A 21,079-nucleotide genomic window follows, 5' to 3' on the forward strand; every position below is an offset into this window, starting at 1 on the left:
CCTACTTACGGGGAAACCTCTGACTTCCAGAAACAGTTATAACCTCACTGATACAGTCTTGTCCTGAACCCCTGTTTTGTTTGTCAAGAACATGAGACACAGTGAGTTTTAATGGCTGGTTGAAGACCCCACAGCTCTGGATGCAGGGTCAGATTGCAAAGCTTCTGATTCTAGTTCAGTCTCCCCGCCTCAGTTCCTACCACTGCCTCAACTTAACTGTATGCCACCTAACTTTTAACACTGGAAAAAAGTAGGAAAAAAGAGTTGTGGACCATGCAATGTGCTTGATACTTATACACCTATCTTTAATTCTCAGAGCAAATTTATGTGCTGGGCATTATTATTATTCACATTTTATAGATATGGGACATGGACCAAAAGAGATTAAGTGATTTGTCCAATGAAACTCAGTCAGAAGTGGTGAACGTGGATGGAAAACTAGTCCCATCCAATTTCAAAAGCTGCTCTTTCTCCTACACCACAGGATAAAGAATACAGACTAGGGCTTGGTGGGGGATAAAGCCCTTTCTTAAAGTGGCAACTTTAGGTAATAAAGCTGGACTCTGATTTCATGAGATACTTTGTAGCTCTTCTTAAATAACTGTTGTCCAGCTGCCCCTCTCCAAAGTTTGTGTATCTTTTGTAAGCACTTGGAGAGTATTTTCCCAAACCTTAGCCAACTACACCTCTCCTCTAGGAACTTTGCCTATAGCTCCTGCTCCTCACACCATCCAGAAATTGGGACTTCCAGAAGCCATCATTTTCATGTTTGATTCAAGTCAGGTCTTAAATGGACCAAACTAGGAATGAGGATCAGGAGAGAGTCAGCACAGAAGATCAAGAGGCTGACTCACCAAATATATTGAACGTTGAAAAGAGAACCAGAGATAGACATGGAGAGACATCCTGTGATGGCTTGCTACTAGGTTTTATTCCTGTCCTTCAGTTCAGTGAGACACCCTTTTCACCATGTCATGCCATCTGTCTTTTCTTTCTTAAGCTGTGGTTTCTATTACACAAAACAGGACAGTCCTGTATCATCAAATTCAGGGTTCTAAAGATTCTCCAGGTGGGTCAGACTACCTTCCAGTTGCAGTCATGCTTATTGTGCAAGCCATCCTGTGCTGACATTATTAGAGGCCTCAACAGTCAGCTATTTCTTTCCTCTGTCTGCACAGAAACATGTCAGTGTGCAAAACCCCTTTTCACACAGATAAGGTACAATATCCAGAGAAAGTTGATCTTTCTCTGGTCCTGTTGACTTTATTAGAGGTCTCCCTCCTATCCAGAATTTGTAAAATATATATGTTCAAAATCATTAAGCTAGGAAGACAAAGCTAAATTAAGTAAATTGCTTTCTATTTTATAAACAGATTAATTTGAGAAGCAGGATCTAAGTTATTATAGTGTTCAAATGAAAATACCCTAACTTTCCATGAACATTAGAATAAATAAATTATGGTATGATATAGTGATAGCATATTGGATAGCAACAAAAAGAAAAATACTGCATAGCAGCAAAAAGCAACAGGTTATAGCTGTGGGCATCAACACCGGTGATTTCCACAGATATGTTTCAAGAAAGTCAAGTAAGAAGAAATATACATTATTTAACTAAGTTGCTCTGAAATTCAAAAAGATAAAAAACTAACATAAGGTGATAGAAGTCAGAATAATGGCTACTTCTGTGGGGAATGACTAAGAGAGCTATACAGGAAGTTTCTGGGCTCTGTAATGTTCTGTATCTTGGAGGAAGAAATGGAAACCCACTCCAGAATTCTTGCCTGCAAAATTCCATGGACGGAAAAGCCTATGGGGTCACAAAGAGTCAGATGCAACCGAGCGACTAAGCATACAATGTTCTATGTCTACATTTAGATGGTAGTTATGTGGGTGTGTTTGCTTTGTAAAAATTCAATAAGCTCTATATTTATGATTTGTTCAGGTTTTCTGTATGTATATTATACTTCAGCTTTAAATGCTTACCCCACAAAAGTCTAAATTACTGGAAATTAAGCACAAAACTTACTTCTGTTAGGTCTTGGTCTCACATTATATAAAATAGAAATTAAACTCAACATTCTTAAACCTGGAAGAGATCTAAGAAAGAGTATCTTAGTTCAATCATGAATATTTTACAGAAAGAGGGACTAGGGCCAAAGAAGTGAAGTGATATGCCATAAATATTACAGCTTATAATTGGCAGAGCCAAATTTAAGGCTTACATTCTTTAGCTATGTTAGCAAAGATATTCCAAATAAACCTCCTAAAGAATAATATGCTAAACATCAATTCACTCTGAAGTGTACTCTTTGTATTCTCAGCAAAGGGTTTGTGAGATAAGTAAATAGTGTGAAAGATGCTATCAGTGTTTGCATGGAAACAATGTCATAGCATGTCTAAAGATAAACTCCCTCCGCAACCCCCTCATGACAGAGCCATCGGGTTTAGCTTCTGAGGATTTTGGCAAATTGACATCTTGCTCGAAACCTCATCCCCGGGCTCATACTTGAGATAAAGTCTTAATGATGATGATGAGGTCAAGGATGATGACAATGTCAACAATAATGACGAGAGTATTGTCTTACACTTGGGTGGTGTATTCGTTTCCTAATGTGCTCACTGATTTTCTTAATTGTTGCTACAACAAATGTCCACAAAATTGATGACTTAACACCCTTGCAGTTCTGGAGGTCAGAAGTCTGAAGTCTCACTGGGCTGAAAATCAAGGTTTCTTCTAGAGGCTGTAAAGGAGAATCTATTTCTTTGCCTTTTCCAGCTTTCAGAGGCTGTCTGCCTTCCTTGGCTTCTGGTCCCGTGCGCTGCCAAACCTTGCAACAGGCAGCAGAATCTTTCTGACATTGCATTACCCTAACACTGACTTCTCTGCCTCCTTCTTATACATTTAAAGGATGCTTATGATTACATTGGACCCACCCAGATAATCCAGGATGGTTTCTTTCTTCTAAGGTCAGCTGAGCACTGATCTTAATTCCATCTGCAACCTTAATTCTCCCTTACCCTATAACCTAATGTATTCAAAGGTCCTGGGGATTAGAACATGAATATCTTTGGGAGCTGTTATTCTGTCTACCACAAAACGAAGTCACTCAGTCATGTCCAACTCTTTGTGAGCCCATGGACTGTAGCCTACCACACTCCTCTGTCCATGGGATTCTCCAGGCAAGAATACTGGAGTGGGTTGCCATCTCCTTCTCCAGAGGATCTTCCCAACCCAGGGGATAGAACCTGGGTCTCCCACATTGCAGGTAGACGCTTTACCGTCTGAGCCACTAGGGAAGTCCAGGTAGAATTGTATTTGTGTATTTTCCAAACACTTACATACCTTTTTTTTTTTTTTTTTCTTTTTTAAGCCTCAAAACAGTGTTGTGACTACAACAAAGTTATTCTACTCTGGGTATGATTATTCTCATTTTATAAAGAAAAATAGAGAAGTGAAGTGAATTACGTGCATTTCTGCATCTGGTTAAGCCAGAATCAGCCAGATTTCCAAACTGTCCTTATTCAGTGATAAGTAGTCCTTGTCAACAGCCAGCTCTTGGCACCTTCAAGCTCTAAAACCTCTTAAGTCATGGTGGACAGTTTGAAGCATTTAAGATGTAAAGACTACTTACTAATTGCTATTCATGGACAAATCTTCAGAAAACTGGCATTCTTCTTCAATCTTTACACAATTGCTACTCATCTACATGGCTTAACATCTGCCTCACTGTCTTTTATATTTAACCCTCACTAGGAGTAGGACACAACTGAGCGACTTCCTTTTCACTTTCCGCTTTCATGCATTGGAGAAGGAAATGGCAACCCACTCCAGTATTCTTGCCTGGAGAATCCCAGGGATGGAGGAGCCTGGTGGGCTGCCATCTATGGGGTCGCGCAAAGTCGGACACGACTGACATGACTTAGCAGTAGCAGTAACAGCCCCAGTCACGTGCTTATCACAAAGCCACGTTTCTCAGGACTTCCCAGGCAGTCCAGTGGTTGGGACCTTCCAGGGAAGGGGGTGTGGGTTCAATCTTGGGTTGAGAAGCTAAGATCCTACATGCCTCATGGCCAAAAAAACCAGAACATAAACAACAGAAGCAATATTGTAACAAATTCAATAAAGACTTTGAAAAATGTTCCGTATCTCCCCCACCAAAAATATCTTGGTGGGGGGGAGAAAAAAGCAACATTTCGCTGGCTGTAGAAGAACTTCAGCTCTTATAAATTTGTTCCATGTAATTTGGGGAGGCCCCAAGGAAGTGCTGAAATTAAGTGAAAACTGCCAATTAACTGGACCCAGAGGTATGCACAGTGCGTGTGAAGTCCATGCAGCGTGGTCTGAGAGAAAGACCATTAGCACAAGCATTTGGGTTTCTAAATGGGCTGTACCTCTGTCCAGAGGCAGCCCTCCTGCCAGCTCATACTCCTTAGTCAAGGCACCCTCACAAACTCCCTCTGAAATGGGGTAAGAATGGGTCAGTTTATGCAGTTCAAGCATCTCAAGGTCTTCACTCTCTCAGGGAGAAACAGAAAAGGAGTGTTTCTGATCCATCTCTCAGCCCAAGTTCTCTTACAGAGCTGATGCTATCTTACTTCTCCCATTCCTCCAGAGGCCAGCGTTCTCTGGGAGCTGTGTGCCACAAACTGGGACTCCAGGCTAAACAAAAACAGCCCAGCCAGAGGTGAAAACTCTTTGCTAGGTGCAGGCCTAACTTTGTCATCACTCTCTGGGTAACTTGTTCAGATTTCTTCCCAGTGATCACCCCTCCATGTCCATGAGGATGTCATCTCAGGTTCAGTGATTCTTTAGCTCCCATCCTGCCAAGTCCAGCCAGAGGGGATCTCTGTTCACAGAGATTCTCTTATCCCAGCTGTATATGGGGCAGCATAAGTTTTGTAAGGTTGTTACAGAGCTAAAGCAGACCCTGTTTGACTTCAGGACTTCATCAGCCTGGAATAATTTTCTTTTAGTCATAAATAAATCATTTCCTCAAGAACCATGAGAAATAAACATTAGGGCTCTGGGTGAAGTAAGTTACGGAAGAGAATTAATGTTATAAATAATAATAATGGAATCTTGTAGGATTTTTTGCTGTTCCTAAAGCACTTTCACATATATTATCCACTTAATCAAGAAATGTTTATCGGCGGGGCCCCAGTGCTGTGGCTACATCAGGAAGTGAGGCATAGCTTGTCCTCACAGGAGGTTTATACACTTCTGGAATTATACAGTGAGTTTGCTGAGGAATGGACTTGTGATCTTGAATATCAGAGCACACCTCCAGCACTAAGCTATGTTTCATTCACAGCGTATGTAACTGCAGATAACTCCATAAGGCAGGTGGGGTCTTTTACCCTCTTCCCAAGGATGAAGAAACTAAAGCTCAGAGTGGTTATGCGTCTTGCCAAAGCCCCACACACTTGTGTGCTGGGATCTGCCTTAAATCCCAGTGGTCCTTCTAGTGCATTGGCTTGTTGGAACACATAGTGCTTGGCCCTTAGGAAGCCAATGGGCCAAGTGCTGTGGACATTAATGGCTGCTAAGTGCTCAGTCAGCGTCTGTGGCTAGTATAGTTATAATTGTCAGTGTAGCATGAGAAGGGTGGGGAAGCCCATTTGAGCATCTGAATTCATCAGAGGCCACTGAAGGTACATTCTGCTCCAGAGCATTTACATTCTAACTGAAAGCTATAAAAGCAGAAATAAAATGTTTATATTTTCTCTGTGTGTGTGCTCAGTCATGTCTGACTCTGTGCAACTCTTTGGACTGTAGCCTGACAGACTTCTCTGTCCATGGGATTTTTCAAGCCAAGAATACTGGAATAGGTTATCATTTCCTCCTCCAGGGGATCTTCCCAACCCAGGGATCAAACCCAAGTCTCCTGTGTCTGCTGAATTCCAGGCAGATTCTTTTAGCACTGAGCCATTGGGGAAACCCTTTGTATTTTCTAGTGGATCATAAATCGAGAAATAATGATAAAAACAAATGAATTGGCTGACCCAGTGTTTTAGAGTTTACACATTGGCTAATAGTTTTTCCCCTGAATTAAGTAATGAAGATAATAAAAATTTCAAGCAACACATGCTCATTTTTGCTAAAAGAAGTTTATGGGTTTATTGTGGCAAATAAAGTATTTAGTGAACTGAATATTTTAAAAATTGGAAAAAGATTTCTGAAAAACTTTTAAAAATGTTACCATAATAGATACTTAATAATCATATCTTGAACTAAATTGAATTCAACTGACTCTTTTGATTTTTGAAAATGATTAAAAGTGATTTTTTAAAATGTCTATCAATAATATCTCCAAATACTGATACATTGGTTTAGAGGTTGTTGCTCACCAAATGTTTCATATCATCCTCACTTAATTTTAATAAATAAATACTCCTAAAATATCCATTCTGTTTTTAAGTCCAGTTGTAAAATAAAGCTGGACTCATATCAAAATCCCTGCTGGTGCATGCCCTTGAGTGATCAAGACTACACATATCTAATTCAAAACAAATCTGTTGGAAGGGCATCGTGAAGCTAGTGGTCCACCCTCCGCAAGAAAACATCTAATTCTATGGAGTCCAGAGTTAGTCCAGAGTCAAAATCCAGACACCCTGGGGCCTGTAATTCAACCTAGGTAGAGCCCTCTCTGTGCCTGGACCATGAAATAGATGGCTTCATAAGATTGCCACGTCTCAGGAGACAAGTCTTTTCAGGGGCACTCGGTGATTAGGCCAAGTTATTTGGGAAAACCAGTCACTGTATTTATTTTTACAAGCCAGATGCCTGCACATAGTGCATTCTTTTACAAAAATAAAAGAGGGTTGGAAAAAAAGAAAGGTTCAGGGTCACAGATGAAACCATGAGAGTGTTTTACGGTTTTATGGGTAGAAATCCTCCTTTATTTTTACATTCTATGATGATTCTGAGAAAAACAGTTCAGCTGCTCTGAGTACAAAAAGCGGGAAAGAGTTCTAAGTTATGCCCAGAGTGACAAAGATCTGAAAACCAGAACTTCAAGGGACTCTGTGCCTGAGGAATTGGAGCGTGTGTCGGTGCTGTGGGGGGCGGGGGTGGGTGCAAGGAATAGGGAGTCTCTTCACCAGGAATCTGTCTGCTTCCCAAGGAGTCTTCAGGAGCTCTTAGCTAGGCTGATTTGATCAACATTAAGTAATAACCAGATGGAATGTGTGGAACTGATTGAGAGGGTTTAACTAATGCACTTAATAACCCCTCATGTGCTGGTAGAGTCAAGGGAGGAGGAGGTAGAACGGGTCATGGTACAAGTTCCTGACCAAAACGGGCTGAGATTTTCTCATAATCCACAGATATTTGTTAAGCACCTGCTATGAGCCAGTGACTGTTCTAGGAACTAAGGATAAAACAGTGAAAGTAATAGGCAGGGATTCTGCTCTGTCTCTTATGGAGCTTATGTTCTTTTTTTCTTCTTTCATTTTAATCATCTTTAGTATTCTTGTTTGTACAACAGTGAACATCGTATGTAATGAGAGTCCATTTATCCATCCATCTTTTCATTCCATCACTGGACAGGGACCTTCTGTGTCAAAATGCTATACTGATTGTTAGATGGAGCTTACATTCTTGAGGGTGAAGCCGGTGAGGCCAGGGAGGGATGGCTGTTTAAGAAGAAATAGAAAGTAGAGGAAATAAGTGATGTGGTCGAGAGTGGCTACCTGACTTACGTGGGCTAGGAAAGGCCTTTCTGACAAGGTGACATTTGGGCAAATGCACAAACGAAGGAGTGAGCTGCTAGTCTGTCTGCGAGAAGAGTATTCCAGAGAAAGCGGACACCCAGTGTAAAGGCTTCTTGATAGACGCATGCTTGGCCTGATCAAAAAGTAGCAAAGAATCTTAGCAGTTGATTGAATGCAACTGTCATCTTTCTATCACCCCGTTGGAAACTTCTGTATGCTGTATAGTTATTAGTCAGACAAAAAGAGCTGGAGCCCATTAATAACTGCAGCACCTCCGATATCCAGGCAATGAGGAGGAGAAGACACTGCCCTTGAGAATCTGAGTGGGCCTGGGGCGAGGTTGGGGGAAAATATGAGACTGAGGCATAAATGGCTACTAGGCTTCAAGTAGCAGAACCCTGACCCCCACATTCCTCCTATTTGTTTTAACAGCTCTGCTTTAGCAGCACCACAAGGAGGAGTGTGGAAAGTGTGGAATCGGATCTGTTTGTTCAGTTTTTACATTTCAGACGATTAAGTGAAATGCTAAACGAAACCAAATCTATATTCCTGTCAGTGTGAGGAGGAGAAGGAAAATAAACTCCAGCTCCTGGTGTGGACAAGGAGGAGTGACAGGAGCACACCCAGCTCCTTCACACCCTCTCCCGCTCCGTGCTACCCGGAGCAGCCCCCCGAGGCCTCAGAGCTTACGTTAGATGTGTCCAGAGGGGATGTCTGGGGAACTCCGAGAGCCCCAAGAACTCAAGGACCCATTGTTGGATCCCACAGCTGTGCATTTACACAGCTGTTGGTTATTACATGTCCACCATCAGCCTGCATTGTGCTAAGTGCTCTGATGCGGGACTTCCACAGGCCGTGGTTGTCCAGAGAAGGGCTTCCAGATATCAGGCTAGAAAAGGTGTCCTGAAGAGAGCAACATGTATCTCAAAACCAGACAAGCAGGATTTGATTGACTTTATTTCTAACAGTTTATTCATTGTTCATCTGCTAAAAGGACTTCCCTGGTGGCTCAGGCGGTAAAGCGTCCGCCTAGAATGCGAAAGACCCAGGTTCGATCCCTGAGTCGGGAAGATCCCCTGGTGAAGGAAATGGCAACCCACTCCAGTATTCTTGCCTGGAAAATCCCGTGGATGGAGGAGCCTGGTCAGCTATAGTTCATGGGGTCGCAAAGAGTTGGACACGACTGAGCGACTTCACTTTCACTTTCATCTGCTACAATCATCTAAGAGATATGGTCAAGAATGGGATTTCTCAACCTTGACATTACTGACATCGGGGCTGGATAATTCTTTGTTCCAGGGTGCTACCTTGGGCATTATAGGTTATTTATCAGTATCTTTGGCCTCTATCCACTAGATGCCAGTAGGCCCTTGGCCCCCAGTTGCAATAAAACTCAAAAATATTTCCAGTCACTGCCGGCTGTCCCCTGCCGTGCAAACTTGGCCCCTGTTAAGAACCACTGACACAGCTATAGAAGTCCTAGCCCAGGCCTGATATGACTTAGAGTCTCCAGGTATAAAAGAATGAAGCTATTCTCGCAAACAGCTGGTCTCATGTTCCACTGAAGCTTAAACAATGGAAAACAGGCTGAAAAGTCGGCAGGAAGACGTTAGGTTAGCTATGCAAAAGAATTCCTCGCTTTCAAAGTCAGTAAGAACTTAGAAAACCTCAATGTGATAATTATAAAATATCTTCCACTTGAGTATGTGCATGAAACAAAACCTCATTAACCTGCTTATTAAAAGGAAAGATTAGTCTGCTTTAGAGGACAGTCAGAAAATGAGCTGTTTTTAAAAATATTGCCATTTCAGTTCTTTGAAGTAGAGTTAGCAGTTTAAATTTGCTTGAAAATGGTTGATAGTAAATGTGGGTTTGAGCTTTGATAAATGTTTAAGAATTGTTTGTACTTAGTACAAAAATTGAACGTAAATGACTTTCCCATGAATGTTTATAAATAGTATGATTTCACAAGTGAAACCAATGTCCTCTGGATTATTATGGACTCTGTTAATTTTTTTCATGTTACTGTAAATATGGCCTTTGGTCCTGCCAGTATTTAAATTAACACAGATTCCAAATTAGTTGGGCCTCACCTCACCAAAAAAATATGAGGTTTCATCTAAAAGGAGGGGAAAATTTACATTTATTGAGCACCTATTATATACCAGACGCTGGACTAGGCTGGTGGTTCTCAACCAGGGGTGATTTTGCCCTCTGGGGGACATTTGGCAATGTCTAGACATGACTGAGCGAGTTCACTTTCACTTTCCTGCATTGGAGAAGGCAATGGCAACCCACTCCAGTGTTCTTGCCTGGAGAATCCCAGGGATGGGGAAGCCTGGTGGGCTGCCTATGGGGTTGCACAGAGTCAGACATGACTGAAGTGACTTAGCAGCAGCAGAGACATTTTTGGTTATCACAACTGGAGGGGTGCTGCAGGACTCTAGTGGATGGAGGCAAGGGATGCTGCCAGCTCCTTACAATGTAAAGGACAGCACCCTGCAAGAATTTTCCAGCCCATAGCATCAATAGCACTGATGTTGAGAAACCCTGGATTAGTTACCCATATTATCTCATATAATCCTTCTCCTATTCCCTACAACATCCTTTGAGTTATTAACTCCATATTGTAGATGAAGAAACTGAGGCTGAGAGGGATGATGTAACTTGCTCAAGAGCCTAAAACTAGTTAAAACAGGAGTCAGGGTTCATCTCCTCTGGCCAGTCATCTCTGCTCTAGCCAGCTACCTTCCTATAGGTAGGTTTTAATTTATTATGATTATGATTTCTACTGAAAACCATGTGTGGTGGGATTTTGCAAGGAGGATGCTGATATGTCAGAAAAGAAAATCACAGATTTTTGTGCCCAGTGCTGTGCTAGGGCTATGTCTTATTCTCTCCTAGATAGTCTATTCTTGGTGCAGAGTTGTAGTCATTTGTTCCATGTTGTCTTCTATTGTTTTCTATATGTGCCTTTTTTTTCTGCTTCTCACTTTTGTACATGTGCCAAAAGTTTGGAAGGCTTTGCCCTGCATCAGTCCATCTTCCCAGAGTCCCTTCCTGCCATGGAGAAGGAGCATGCAGTTGACAGATCATGTTATCTAATGAATTTCAGGTTTCTCATCTGGAATAGGAACAGTAATACTTTTCTCACGTGGTTGTTGAAATGATTGTGTGAGAATGATAATAATAATCAGAAGAGTCCTTTATTACACACACGTTATGTACTGCTGCTGCTGCTAAGTCACTTCAGTCGTGTCCGACTCTGTGCGACTCCATAGACGGCAGCCCACCAGGCTCCCCCGTCCCTGGGATTCTCCAGGCAAGAACACTGGAGTGGGTTGCCATTTCCTTCTCCAGTGCATGAAAGTGAAAAGTGAAAGTGAAGTCGCTCAGTCGTGTCTGACCCTCAGCAACCCCATGGACTGCAGCCATGTACTAGGTATTATATTAAGTGCTTTACATGCATTACCTCATTTAATTTTTAGAATAACCTTTACAAATCGAGTTGAAGCACAAAGAGGTTGTATAGTTTGCTTGTGCGCATACCATGAGTAGACAGCACAGCCAGCATTTGAACTTGAGATGTCTGGTTGTAAGACTTAGGCTCTCTCAACCGCAAAGCCCTCTGTCAGCTTAAACAGATGTGAGAATTGTTATGGGCACTGATAACTAGTTTAGGTGATTAGAGAGCCATTGTGTGTGCCAGCGGGCCTCAGTGGAGCCATCATAGCCAATTCCTCTTCCAGTTTTATCACTGAGATGATCTTTGTAAGGTGCCTATTGCATTTCACTTTTGTATTTTCCCAACTTGAACTAAGGAAACAAGAGGTCTTTAAAAAAAAATCTGGCTTTGTGAATAAATTTTCAAAACACATTTCAAAATGCCAGCAAATTAAGTACTGTTCTTGAGTTGTACCATTTTTTTTTCATCAATTTGCTTTTCAGATTTCTATTTTAAGCCCTGCACTTAGAGCTGATTACAATAACCCTTATTTATAAATGTAATTGTACTGAGCCTCACCTCTGAGGTATTTGCAAATTTGGTCTCACTATATTACCAAGTAAAATAACCATTCATCAAGTGGAGGTAGGGTAGAGAAAGGGCATATTTCTGTAGCCCGCTCTGTTTCCTGAGGGAGCCAGCCATAAATATTCAACATCGGTGGCCAAAATTTGGCCCTGTGCTAAATCATAATCATTTTAATGGCAAATAAATGAGGTTTCATTGTATTATACAGTTGTATAAATTGGGAGAGGGGTTGACTTGAGCATCACATTTTTGCCATCTGTTTTTCTTTTTTTCTTTTCTATCCATTTCTGGGGGGCTTCCTGCATGGCACAGTGGTAAAGAATTCACCTGCCAATGCAGGAGACACAAGAGGCGCAGGTTTGATCCCTGCGTCAGGAAGACACCCTGGTGTAGAAAATCCCTTGTCAACCCTCTCCAGGATTCTTGCCTGGGAAATTCCATGGACAGAGGAGCCTGGCAGCCTGCAGTCCATGGGGTTGCAAGGAGTTGGACACGACTGAGCAAGTGCATGCGTGCACACACACACACACATACACACACACACAATCACTTTTTAGCTGTAAGTACTAAATCACAGAACATGAGGTGACTGCAGACTAGCAAAATTTCAAATAACCCCCTGTTTGCAGCTCTCCACTTATAAGATGAAGAGACAAGTGATGTGGGCAGAAGCCAGCAATGGGATTTCTATGGAGCTCCTGAACCTGGACAAGTTATGTTTCACGAGCCTCCACTGTACCCACCACACACATACACACAAACACACACACACATTTTAAAACAAAACCGTGAATATTAGTGAAATTAGTGATATTAATCACTAATGACAGTTTTGAAGCCAAGAATCAGGGAGAAGAAGTCCCCAAGAGATGTCCTGTGTCCTAGGGTTTATGCACAGAGAAGGATGGGAGGCAGTGGTTTGGCAACTAGTGTCAACAAGCTTCTGTTATATGGGTCACTGTTACAGGATCCTGAGTATCCCTTGGGGGAATTGTTAAAAATAATGTTTCAGTTCTGTTCAGTTCAGTTGCTCAGTCATGTCTGACTCTTTGTGACCCCATGAACTGCAGCATGCCAGACCTCCCTGACCATCACCAACTCATGGAGTCCACCCAAACCCATGTCCATCAAGTCGGTGATGGACACCGACTTGCCCTCAATCTTTCCCAGCATCAGGGTCTTTTCAAATGAGTCATATCTTCGCATCAGGTGGCCAGTGTTGGAGTTTCAGCTTCAACATCACTCTTTCCAATGAACACCCAGGTCTGATCTCCTTTAGGATGGACTGGTTGGATCTCCTTGCAGTCCAAGGGACTCTCAAAAGTCTTCTCCAACACCACAGTTCAAAGGCATCAATTCTTTGGCACTCAGCTTTCTTCACAGTCAAACTCTCACAGCCATACATGACTACTGGAAAAACCATAGCCTTGACTAGACGGACCTTTGTTGGCAAAGTAATGTCTCTGCTTTTTAATATCCTGTCTAGGTTGGTCATAACTTTCCTTCCAAGGAGTAAGCGTCTTTTAATTTCATGGCTGCAGTCACCATCTGCAGTGATTTTGGAGCCCCCCAAAATAAAGTCAGTCACTGTTTCCACTGTTTCTCCATCTATTTGCCGTGAAGTGATGGGACCAGATGCCATGATCTTCGTTTTCTGAATGTTGAGCTTTAAGCCAACTTTTTCACTCTCCTCTTTCACTTTCATCAAGAGGCTCTTTAGTTCTTCTTCACTTTCTGCCATAAAGGTGGTGTCATCTGCATATCTGAGGTTATTGATACTTCTCCTGGCAATCTTGATTCCAGCTTGTGCTTCCTCCAGCCCAGCATTTCTCATGATGTACTCTGCATAGAACTTAAATAAGCAGAGTGTCAATATACAGCCTTGATGTACTCCTTTTCCTATCTGGAACCAGTCTGTTGTTCCATGTCCATTTCTAACTGTTGCTTCCTGACCTGCATACAGATTTCTCAAGAGGCAGGTTTAGAAGTCCTACTAATCCAAATCTAGAAGAACTAGGGGAGATTAATTTTTTTAAAGGGCCTCAGGTATCTGGGACCCACTCCAGACCTACTGATTAGACTCTCCAAGGCTGAGGCCAAGACACATAAATGTGGATGAAGCTCCACAGTTAATTCTGATATTAACTCCTGGTTTAGAGGAACCTCAGGGTCCCTCTCTTCCTTAACTCTTGTTTGGGAGAATATCTCTAGCTCTAGCCTAATGTCTCTCAATGTCTGGTGGGAAGTCCGCATGTAGCTTGTTAAGAATGCACATTTCTGGATCTCTTTTGAATCAGACCTCTAGGGGTGTTCTTGGCAGTCTGCATCTTTAGTTTACCCTCTTAGGTACATCTTATGGACACCCAGTTTGAATAACACCACACCAAGAATTGTTCTGAGTTTTATCAGGACAGAGACAGCCAAGACTCCTACTCTTTGTAGATCAGCTCCAAGGAACAATTGATTCAAAAACAGCTTACGTTACAGTCTACACATTATTTGCACACTTTCTATTTCTTTTGGTCCTGAAAGTCCTAAGAGGCTGCTGTACCTGGAATTATGTGTGAAAAAAATGAGGTTCAGAGAGCATAAGAGACTTATCTAGGGTTATCACACATTCTGAGCAGTGGCCAACTTTGGGCTCTACACATCTTTTTGACTCATGTCCTAAGCTCCATTTCCTACATTATTGACTTTGTACACAGTGCTTATCCTGCGTTTTCACACACAGGATTTCCTTCAAGCTACTGAAAATATCTTACGGGCATAGCAGTTACTATCCCCACTTAAAATAACAAGGTGGTGTCACTAAGAGATTAAGTTCTTTATTCAGGGTTCTATGGTTGCACCGTTATGACCCGCATGACATCTGATTCTTACTGCCAATGCAGAAACACAGTCATAGGTTCTATATGATTCACAGCTAGCAAAGGATGATTCTGTTACATTCAATGACACTGTTACCAAAGCACGAAGAAAAGTCTGTTATTGACAGAGTGACATTTTCATTCTTCCCTTTATGCCATGCATTGTGCTAAAGCAGGAATAAGAGGTTCAGGAAGGGCCCCAACACTGACGAACAAACATTATTTCCTGTCCTCAAGGAGGTGACAGTCAAGTAGAAAGTAGACTTAAACGTTTTAGAAAAAACAAACTCAACCTAAAGGGTTCTACAAAACTTTCACTTCCTGCTAGGAAACATAATAAACTAGAATATTCCATTCAGGTGACAATCAATACTTTGGAGCACCCGCTGTGCGCCAAGCACTGTAGTAGAGCCCAGGCCTATAATGGTCACTAAGACTGACCCTGTATTTGAGAGTAATCTGTTTAAGCTTTGGGGATGTGTGGTGTTGAATGAAAGTAATTTCTAAAGAGGGAGACTTCTTAGCACCCAGAATCTCTGCCACTGGTCCCGGATTTACCAATAGACAAAGTAATTCCTTAGGGAACTAGCAGTACAAGGACATTAAAGAGAATCACTGGGAAAGAATGTGATATTTTAAAAATACTCCAGTGGTCATCATGGGAGAAAACAGAGCTTTGTGGAACTTGCTGGCATTCCCTTCCTCCCTCTCTCCCATTCATTCATTCATTCTATGATGGGGTGGGATGGGCGAGGAATATGTTGTCTTTGGGGGCTTTTGACATCCAAGGTCTTGCTCTGGCCTTCAAGCAGATATAACTCAGACCAGAGATAACCCTACAGATCTCTCACATGGACATACTTGAAACATGTTTCCATCTGCTACCACTAAATAATATCCCTGAATGGCATTTAGAATACGGGCAGCAATGAGCAAATTGTTAGTGCCTTTGAGTTGGGCAGGGCCAAAGACTCAGAAGGCTTTGTAAAATTTTAAGCACGGGAAGTAATGATTATAAGCACTTACTTATCACTTGTATGTTTGAGACATATTATACCAAGACATCTAGTTCCCTTCTGTTATGGGATCATAATCATTACAGACCTGCATTCTGTAGGTTGCCCTTGGGTTGAGAAGAGAGATCAAGCCAGTTGCCGTGAACTATAGAGCTTAAAGTGACGCTCAGCTGCAAAATGATCATGTTTAAAATCTTCCTGTGTGTGCAGGGACTGCTCTGGCAGTACAGTGGTTAAGACCCCACATTGCACTGCAGGGAGCACGGGTTTGGTATCTGGTCGGGGAACTAAGATCCCGCATGCTGTGAAGCCTGGCCAAAAAAATTTTTGTAAAGAGTCTTCCTGTGTTTTTCTTTTGCCCTCAAGATAAAGTACTGACTCCTTTCCTTGATTTAGAAAGCCATTCCTAATTTGCTGTGTCCTCTGTCACTCTAGCCTCTTCTAGCCCTAATGCCCCTCCCTAATCTCTCTCTACACTAATCCTGAACTGAGGCTCCTAGTGCTTTCTTACTCAATGCTGTCTGCATGTTCTGTTCTTCACCCCTGGAGTATTCTCACTCCTGCTTTTCCCCCCTCAGCCCTGTTTAGACCTCACTTTCTCTGAGAAGCCACGATGAGGCCCCCAGTACAAGGTCACATGCCCTCCTCGGTTCTCCCCAGGCTCCCGTCGGAGCCCATGTCCCCTCCACCAGGGACTGTCTGTCCAGTCTCCATCTGGACAACATCCACAAACAGTTAAATATTTGTGGAATGAGGGAATGAGCAAGTAGAACTAGAATCAGTGGGTAGATCATTCTAATGTCCAAAATCATGAAGGCAGCTCACCCTCCTCCTATGCCCATTCTAAAAGCCAGCCACAGTACATATTGTGTACTCTAACCAGATTTTTGTGTACGTAAATACATGGTAATCTGGGAAGAGAAACTACTAGCAAGTACTACTCCCTCCATTTGACACTGAGGAAAGGGCAGATCAGAGACAGCAAGTAACTTCCCCCAGGTCATACACTCTGTCAGGCGTAGAGCTGGAATTTGAATCCAAATCTGTCTAACTTCAAATCACCTCAAGGACAGACAGCTAGTGAGTATCACAGCTGGGATTAGAACTCAGATCTTCTGATTCCCGTTCTCTTTATTCTATGATTCCTGCCTGAAAAACAGAATAACTAATAAGGGTTATTTTTGTTTTTAATTTCTAAGTTGGTTGTTGTTGTTGTTCATTCGTTCAGCTGTGTCCGACTTTTGTCGGACTGCAGACCCCATGGACTGCAGCACGCCAGGCTTCCCTGCCCTTGACCATATCCCAGAGCTTGCTCAAACTCATGTTCATTGAGTCAGTGATGCCATCCAACCATCTCATCATCTGTCATCCCCTTCTCTTCCTGCCCTCAATCTTTCCCAGCATTAGGGTCTTTCCAGATGAGTTGACTCTTTGCATCATGTGGCCAAAGTGTTGGAGTTTCAGCCTCAGCATCAGTCCCTCCAATGAATATTCAGGATTGTTTTCCTTTAGGATTGACTGATTTGATCTCTAAGTTGGTACTCAATATATTAATAGTTCAAGGATATTTTATGGAAAATCACATGGTACTCATTGGCTACATATGCCTTCATCTCCTTTTGAGAGTTAAGCTCCCTTATTTTACCAGATGACAAATGAAGGCAAATAAATTTAGCACTCTCACAAGCTCTTCAGAAGGCTTATATATCTTGGAAACAGAATACAACAAAGCACTGGAGGGGGCCAAGAGTAGATAACAATATGTTAGGAGAAGTGGGATAAAGACCTTTAACTTAAAACCATTTATATATATATACACATACACACACATACTTTCACACCATATTTTGTAAGTCCAGGTAATTTCTGGGTTTCTGATCCAAATCCTTTTCTCCAAAATGCGTGCTAAGGAACTCAGAGCTGGGGGAAAGAAAAGAAAGGACAATGATGCCATCCAGAAACTTGTTCCAAATCCTCATCTCTTTCTTCTGTCAGAAATCCTCTGTTGTTAGTCCCCAGCATTCCCTGGAGATTTTGTTCACAGCAGCATTCTTGTGTTTTTACTAAATTCCTGTAAGAGAATGTTTTGTTTTTAAGAGCCAGACTCAAGAAAGCAAATCAGTGTAAAAATACATTTGGTAGTGATTTTTGTCAGTGCTGCCATCTGACAGGATTTGAGGATGCTTCCATTTCTGCATGGATAATAGCTTTGTTATCTGCTGAGCTCTACAAGAGCTCTGCAACTCAGGAAATCTGTGTCTTGGCCCCCTGCTCCAAACTTAGCTCATGCATTACCCTAAACTTGGGTTTACATGAAGAAAATTGCTTTAGTGTTAATCCAGTTGACTTGAAAGTAAATTCAGCTTCCCCAGATTCCTATTTCCACAATCTAAACGGATTGCAAAGGCAGCTTTAGTAGTCTTCACACATGTCTCAAGAACACGCAGGAACATGGGTCCCCACCATGCTGGCCACTGTCTCCTGGTCTCCCTCAAAGCCTTAGGAAGACGTTCTGTAAGCTGGTGATGCTCTCAATGCTGTGGCAACATGTCTGTGGCCCTACAGTGACACACCGCAGGGTGGACCTGGGAGTGGGTAAGAGATGACACCTTTGGGCCAGTCATTCTACGTTTCTGTGCCTCCGTCTATAAACCATTGGTGACAAATGAGGTGCCACATAGAAGGGAAAAAGCTGATCAAATTCTTTGAACCCTCTAACAGAAAACCTGTGGACTAAAAACATATGATTAAAAGTAACAAAATCTTCCTGTGTTATTCTTGTTTCCTTGTTACCATGTGTTAGATCTGGGTTCCTTTTCCACAATGAACAAGCCAGTCCAATGTGATGGTTTTTAACACTTTTTTACAGTGCTTTACCCAAAGCTCATCAATAGAAAGTCCTCATGTTTCCAAACCCTGGTCAGCTTGGCAACAACAGTCCCAGAAAATGGTGTTGTTTACATGATGTGCCTTTCCCAGAATTCTACCCCAGATGCTTGGGTTCCATCACAAAGCAGTGGATGTCCTGCATGAATAGGGGCTTGGCAGTGGGGTGGAGGCCCGATCTGTGACTTCTCCATTCAGAGCCCACGAGCTTTTTTTAAAAAAAAAAACTTTCTTTCCCCACTCCCAGCCTTTTTGGCCACACCTCAGGGGATGTGGGATCTTAGTTCCTGACCAGGAATTGAACCCATGCCCCCTGCAGTGAAAGCACAAAGTCTTAACTACTGGTCTGCCAGGGAAGTCCCAAAGCATGAACTTTTGAGAAATGGGTCTTGGTAGATTCAGTTCAATTCAGTCACTCAGTCATGTCCAACTCTTTGCGATTCCATGAACCGCAGCACGCCAAGCCTCCCTGTCCATCACCAGCTGCCGGAGTCTACCCAAACCCATGTTCCTTGAGTTGGTGATACCATCCAACCATCTCATCCTCTGTTGTCCCCTTCTCCTCCTGCCCTCAATCTTTCCCAGCATCAGGGTCTTTTCAAATGAGTCAGCTCTTTACATCAGGTGGCCAAAGTATTGGAGTTTCAGCTTCAGCATCAGTCTTTCCAATGAACACCCAGGACTGATTTGCTTGGAGGATGGACTGGTTGGATCTCCTTGCAGTCCAAGGGACTCTCAAGAGTCTTCTCCAACACCGCAGTTCAAAAGCATCAATTCTTTGGTGCTCAGCTTTCTTTATAGTCCAACTCTCACATCCATACATGACTACTGGAAAAACCATAACCTTGACTAGACGGACCTCTGTTGGCAAAGTAATGTCTCTGCTTTTTAATATGCTGCCTAGGTTGGTCATAACTTTTCTTCCAAGGAGTAATCGTCTTTTAATTTCATGGCTGCAATCACCATCTGCAGTGATTTTGGAGCCCCCCAAAAATAAAGTTAGCCTTTGCATATATTTTTTTATTTGTAAAAATTAAAAAAAATAATAAAGTCACTGTTTCCCCATCTATTTGCCATGAAGTGATGGGACCAGATGCCATGATCTTCGTTTTCTGAATATTGAGCTTTAAGCCAAAATTTCACTCTCCTCTTTCACTTTCATCAAGAGGCTCTTTAGTTCTTCTTCACTTTCTGCCATAAGGGTGGTATCATCTGCTTATCTGAGGTTACTGATATTTCTCCCAGCAATCTTGATTCCAGCTTGTGTTTCTTCCACCCCAGCGTTTCTCATGATGTACTCTGTTTATAACTTAAATAAGCAAGGTGACAATATACAGCCATGACGGACTCCTTTTCCTATTTGGAACCAGTCTGTTGTTCCATGTCCATTTCTAACTGTTGCTTCCTGACCTGAATACACATTTCTCAAGAGGCAGGTTAGGTGGTCTGCTATTCCCATCTCTTTCAGAATTTTCCACAGTTTATTGTGATCCACACAGTCAAAGGCTTTGGCATAGTCAATAAAGCAGAAATAGATGTTCTTCTGGAACTCTCTTGCTTTTTTGATGATCCAGCTGATGTTGGTAATTTGATCTCTGGTTCCTCTGCCATTTCTAAATCCAGCTTGAACATCTAGAAGTTCACAGTTCATGTACTGCTGAAGCCTGGCTTGGAGAATTTTGAACATTCCCTTACTAGAGTGTGAGATGAGTGTAATTGGGCGGTAGTTTGAGCATTCTTTGGCATTGCCTTTCTTTGGCATTGAAATGAAAACTGACCTTTTCCAGTCCTGTGGCCACTGCTGAGTTTTCCAAACTTGCTGGCATATTGAGTGCAGCACTTTCACAGCATCATCTTTTAGGATTTGAAATAGCTCAACTGGAATTTCATCACCTCCACTAACTTTGTTTGTAGTGATGCTTCCTATGGCCCATTTGACTTCACACTCCAGGATGTCTGGCTCTAGGTGAGTGATCACTCCATCGTGTTATCTTGGTTGTGAAGATCTTTTTTGTACAGTTCTTCTGTGTATTCTTGCCACCTCTTCTTAAAATCTTCTGCTTCTGTCCATACCATTTCTGTCCTTTATTGAGCCCATCTTTGCATGAAATGTACCCTTGCTGGCCTAGTATTAATAACTTACATGGTAACCAGTGCATAATAAGCCTCTGCTAAACATTTAGTGGATGAAAGAATGCATAATTTAATGAGACAATTGTCAAGTTTCATAGATTTTAATCTCCCAGATTGCTCTTAAGTATGCTGGCTTCTTCCCTCTTCCTAAAGCCCCCTTGCTTACTCTGCTATAGCATCTTATGTTTCTCCTTTTTCTGATGAATATTTTTTACACTACATTGTGTTATAGTTGTTTGCATAAACATATTTTCTTTTCAACAATGTACATACTTTAAGGACAGAAATCATATTTTATTCATTTGTATCCACCAAATAGCCTGACAGTGTGCTTTTCACGAAGAAGCACTTAATATTTACTGAAAGAATGAATCTGTTAGTAGAAGTCGATCTAGCACTTTGCAGTTGCCAGAGGGCTTTCACATATA

At 42.1% G+C, this 21,079-nt stretch overlaps 1 protein-coding gene and 1 non-coding gene across 3 annotated transcripts in view; both read left to right on the top strand.

Moving 5' to 3' along the window:
* The window catches only part of ROR1 (receptor tyrosine kinase like orphan receptor 1), a 457,787-nt gene that overhangs the window by 365,939 nt on the left and 70,769 nt on the right, over positions 1–21,079 (top strand). The window lies entirely within an intron of this gene.
* Positions 8,715–8,787, top strand: TRNAS-AGA (transfer RNA serine (anticodon AGA)). The gene has a single exon. It is a non-coding gene; the product is annotated as a tRNA-Ser (tRNA).

The sequence above is a fragment of the Ovis aries genome, chromosome 1 (genome assembly GCF_016772045.2).
Source record: "Ovis aries strain OAR_USU_Benz2616 breed Rambouillet chromosome 1, ARS-UI_Ramb_v3.0, whole genome shotgun sequence".
Classification (NCBI taxonomy): Eukaryota; Metazoa; Chordata; class Mammalia; order Artiodactyla; family Bovidae; genus Ovis; species Ovis aries.